Here is a 5,498-nt window from a genome sequence, read left to right as displayed (position 1 = left end):
TATATATATATATACATATATACATATATACAATACATATGTGTATTGTTTGTTTTGTTTTTGAATTGAATTTTACTATTTTTATTTTATTTTTTATTTTATTTGTGCCCTATTCCTCTCACCTAATGTAGTTATTGACTATGGGCAATTGCCTATTTGAAGTTTCTGATCCCAATCATCACTGTCAACCCCTAAGTTAGATCAGCATCAGATCAGTGTTGTCTCAGTTTAGCCCGTATCCTTTAACACTTCATAGCAACACTTTCAAAATGATAAAATTTAAGATCAGCACTAGCACCAACACTATAAGTTGCCTCAAAACAACAAAGTTCAGAGCCAGCGCTTGTATCAGTAGTATAAGTTGCTTAGCTGTGTTGGATACAATCTTTTTTCTGTTTTTCTGTGGAGCTCCACCCAAGACAGTGCTGCCATCTGTAGACCATTTCATGTTCATGTCCCTGTTCTCAGCACCATTGGTAGCTGGCCAGCAGCTAAACAAACCAGGTTCCTGAAAGAAAGGCAGAGGCCTGGGAAATAGGAGAAATTGTATGATGAGAGAAATAAGAGACCAAGTCAAAACATTCCAATCAAGGTCCACCTTTACTTAGGAGAATCAGCCTTATATATCAGAAATGAAACCAACTCTCACAATGCCAGCATCTCATTGAGTCATTAGCATCTTGTTGTTAGTGGAAATCTCCAGGGAAGAGTACTCAGCAATTCAGCAGATGGTGGCTCATAACAGGAACTTCAGAAGCAGCAGAGAAGCTGCAGAGACAATAGAACTCTCTTTATCTCAGAAAACTCCACCCTAGTTAAGCAGGTTCTGTCAGCAGAACAGGAACTGAAGGGGGGAGATTACAGATTTTTATCCCTAGGGTTAAAGTCTCTATACTGATTTGTTGTTAATCTCTTTTCTATTCAGTAGCACAAGCACTGTGAAACAGAGGCAACCTGGGCTAATAAAAGTCTGTGAAGATAGGATTTTTACCAGTCTGGCTCCAGATGTTGTCCAGTTTTCAGCTGGTTCATGGCTATGATCAAAGCCTCACTATAAAATGTTTCTTGAGAGATGGAAGACTACTTGGGAAACCTGAAGGGGACACAGCCAATGGAACATTAGCTGTTGATTACCCACACACTTGTTCTACGATACCTACTTCTTATACAGGAAATATGATCCTCCTTCCAGAGCTATTGCTTTTCCTTCAAGATGTGTCATTTTGTCTGAGTATTCAAGTGGTTCATTATCTGCAAATAGAGTTTACTTTGGGATTCAGTATCTGTCAGAGAAAAGTGATCGGGTGAACTACTCTGAAAATTTCTTTGGCAGTCATGGTCCTCACCTGGCACTCTTCAATGCTCTGAAATGTTTGAGGTATTAGAGATACTGCCATCCAAATCCCTTGTTTGCTTGGAAGTATTATTACTTGCAATTTTCCTTATTATCATCCTGCTACCATGAAGGGTCTCAACAATTCTTTTATCTAGGTTCTACAGTTAGGTTTAAATTATCAACCTCCATTGGAAAAATACTAGTTCTTATGTATTTGCACTCTCTTCTATGTCTGTTATCTCCATTCTATAATGTCAGACAATGCATACAAATACTGTAAAATCAACTGTCTCTCATTGGTGTCAGAATAGTATTCTGTACCCTTATTGAAAGAAATTTATCTACCAGATTTCCACATCATCTTTTGATAGTGAATCTCCAGTGACTGACCAGTATTTTTTAATCCATATTCATTTTATCCTAATTACTTTTGTGTCACATGTCACCTGTGTTTATGTAGTCATACTGATTTGTTAGAGTTGTTCCTTGCAATCAGAAAAGCTTTTTCAACTTCATACATAATACATTATTTAGAGTTCTTACTTATCCAGTGTAATTTCTTTTTATTTCCAAATTTCCCTGCTTGTTGAGTTTCTGAGAATGAAGGAATGTAGGGTCAGAAATGACAGTGAATTTGGAATATGAGGATATAGCTTAACAACTGAACAACTATACAATTGTTGCATCTCACAGAAATATCAAAAGATAATGTTTCAATACCTCACAGAATTTTGCATTAGTTCCAAGACCTGGTAAACTTGAAAATAAGTTGCTATAGACCAGTGGACCTTAACCTTTCTTACAATCAAAGTATCTGAATTTTTGTATCACTTGTTTGAAACACTTTAATCTCCTTCCTATTTATTTTTTTACTAAAGAGCTCATAAGGAAAAGTTATTTTTTAGAAATATAAATAACCTCTTTTCAATATGGAGTTAGTCCACAAAAGCACAACATTGCCCTGAATGGAGTTAAATCAAGAGAAGCTTCAATGAAAGCACCCTTTGTGGATTTCAATCTAGATTTCTGAACAGAGAAAGAAGTGACTTAAATATTTGAGATCTGGTTTTGATATTAAAGATATTAATTTTTAAAAATACTCTGGATCAGATATCATGAATTTTCATGAGAGTGGGAAAAAAAGGAGTTTGAGTTGGTAGAGACAGGTAGAAATGATGTAACCACAGTATTCATACCAGAAACTCTTATGAAATAAGTGGTACATATCAGAAAAATTTCAGGATTCTACTAAACTGAGTTTAGTGTACATTGTATAGTAATTTGACATTCCTAACTCTTTTGATCAATTGGTCTTTTGAAGGGAATTTAACAAATATAAATCTTTGCTTCTCTGTATGTCCTTTGCTTCCTGCAGTATATCTCAGAACTATAGATCTTAGTAGTCTATAATTCAAATTTCAATATTGATTACCTTTCTCTAATTTCAGTATTTATCAACTGTATATATTTTTAAAATGCTTTTCAATGCTGCAGTTAATCTGTTTATGTGAACTCATAGGTAAGTATTTAAGACTGAGGGTGTGGCTTCTGTAATCTGCATGCAGTGGAGCAGAAGGACTAAGTTCAGATCCGTTGAATTTTCATCCACCCATCTTCAAAACTTTTAACATCCCCCTCTACCTGACACACATATAGAAGAGGACTGCGTGGTTTGTCCTCAGTGATGGAAGCGCCGTCTCACACTCAACAGAGACTTGAAGCACAAGGGAGTGGGAAGGCATGATGGAAGTTTAGGGTTATGCTGTGAGGACATCCTCTTGGAGACAGGAGGGAGGAGAATGGGATGAAGAACTGTGGAAGGACAGACTAGAAGGGCGTTAATAACTGGACTGTATAAAAATAAAAGTAATAAAATATAATCCCCCAAACAAAAATAAAAGAGCAAACAAACATCAATAACAACAACAACAACAAAATAAAATCAAAAATGGATCAGAGACTGAAAGAAAAGCCACCCCATGACTAGCCAAACTTAGGATCCATCCCAGGTGTACACACGAATTCATGACACTGCTACTGATACGATATTGTGCATTCAGACAGGAGCTGGCTTCGCTACCTACTAAAAGGCTCTCCCATCAGCTGACTGTGACAAATGCAGATAATTAGAGCCAACAATTGGATTGAGGTTCAGGACCAATTTGGAAGAGTTATTGTGGGAATGGCAGAAGGAAATGAAGGAGATTGCAGCTCCATAAGAAGAATAACTAACCCAGAACGCTTAGACCACCCAGAGACTAAGCCAAAAACCAAGGACACGACATGGGCTGGTTTGTAGTCCCAGGCAAATATGTACCTGGTATGGCTATTGTGGGAGAGGATGCAATTAATTTTGTAGAATCTTAATGCCCCAGGGAGGAGTAATGCTGGTGAGGATCGGGGTACAGGTGGGGGAGCACCCTCTCTGAGGTGTGTGGGGGAGGGTGTGGTGAAGATTTCAGGGAGGGAAGAAGTGGAATGGAGACTATTTTTGGAATGTATGTAAAATAATTTAATAAAAATCTATCAAAGTTATATTGTCTATTTTTAATCTAAGTATGTAATAGAACCTCTATATTGAATTGTGATATATGTTCAATGGCAGACTCTGTACCAAAATAAATTTTAGATAAAATAAAGAAGATAAAGCAGTTGATTTCTCATTTCTACATGCTTCTGTATACATTTAACATTCATGAACATATTAACAAATACACACTGATATCCTAACAAATGATATGTAATAATTTTAACTTTGCTTCAGCAAAGGAAACTTTATCTGTTTTAGAGTTCTAACAGCTTCTATATACACCCTGCCATTTGTCAGAAGCCAAGGACCACTGTGGTTGAACTAGAGAAAGACTGGAAGAAGCTGAGGAGGAGAGTGACCCCATAGGAACACCAGCTGTCTTAACCAACCTGGACACTTGGGATCTTTCAGATACTGTGCCACAAACCAGGCAGCATACAGTAGCTGATATGAGCTCCCCTGGCACATATACAGCAGAGGACTGCCTGGTGTGGTCTCATGAAAGAAGATGCACCTAACTGTGGAAATACATGAGGTTTGGTGATATGGTTGTGGGGAGGTGGGGACATCCTCTTGGAGACAGGAGAGGATGAATTGTATGAAGAACTGTTGGAGGGCAGAACATGAGGTTATAACAACTGGACTATAAAACAAAGATTAAAGATAATTCAATAAATTTCATTCGCTTTAAAACTTTGGTGAAAATGTTTATTATTGCGATATCAGTACTAAAAACGGGTTTCACAGCAGAGTGTAGAATCTGAAATGAATCTCTGGGACCAGGGAGGTGAGAGACTCTCAGGTCTCAAAGCAAGGGACCTTAGATGAAAAGCCCTACACTGCACAGATTTAACTTGTAGAGTTCTCCTCTAGTAGAAAGGTAGGGCGTCAAGTGCAGGGATGGGGTCGCCATTCCAAAGCCAAAAATTCTGAACCAGAATTGTTCCTGCCTAAAAAGAACTGCAGGGGCAAAAATGGAGAAGAGCCTAAGAAAAAGGAGTCCAGTGACAGGCCCAAATTTGGATCCAGCTCAAGGGGAGGCCCCAAGGCGTGAAACTATTACTGATACTATGGTGTACTTACAAACAAGGGCCTATCATGACTGCCCTGAAATGCCCAACAAACAGCTGAAAGAGTCAAATGCAGATATTTTCAACTATCCAGTGGACAAAAGCCAGTGACCACAGTGGTTGACTTAGCAAAAGCTGGAAGAAGCTGATTAGGAGGGCAACCCTATAGGAAAACCAGCAGTCTCCACTAACCTGGACCACTGAGATCTCTCAGACACTGAGCGACCAACCAGGCAGCATACAGCAGCTGATATGAAGCGTCCAACACATATACAGGAGAGGACTGCCAGGTCTGGACCCAGACAGAGAAGAAACACCTAAACCTCCAGAGTCTTCCAACCCCAGGGAGTGGAGAGGCCTGGTAGAGTAGGTAGTGGAGACATCCTCTTGGAGATGGGGGTAGGAGGTGTCAATTTTGAAAGTGTCAGAATTTGGACCAAGAGGGGGATAAAGTCTGGACTGTGAAAAAGATTAACGAATATATATATAGATTAACGAATATATATATATATATATACATATATATATATATGTATATATATATATATATATTTTTTTTTTT

Source organism: Mastomys coucha, unplaced genomic scaffold, assembly GCF_008632895.1.
Source record: "Mastomys coucha isolate ucsf_1 unplaced genomic scaffold, UCSF_Mcou_1 pScaffold21, whole genome shotgun sequence".
Lineage (NCBI taxonomy): Eukaryota > Metazoa > Chordata > Mammalia > Rodentia > Muridae > Mastomys > Mastomys coucha.
Note: the sequence above shows the minus strand (reverse complement) of the source record.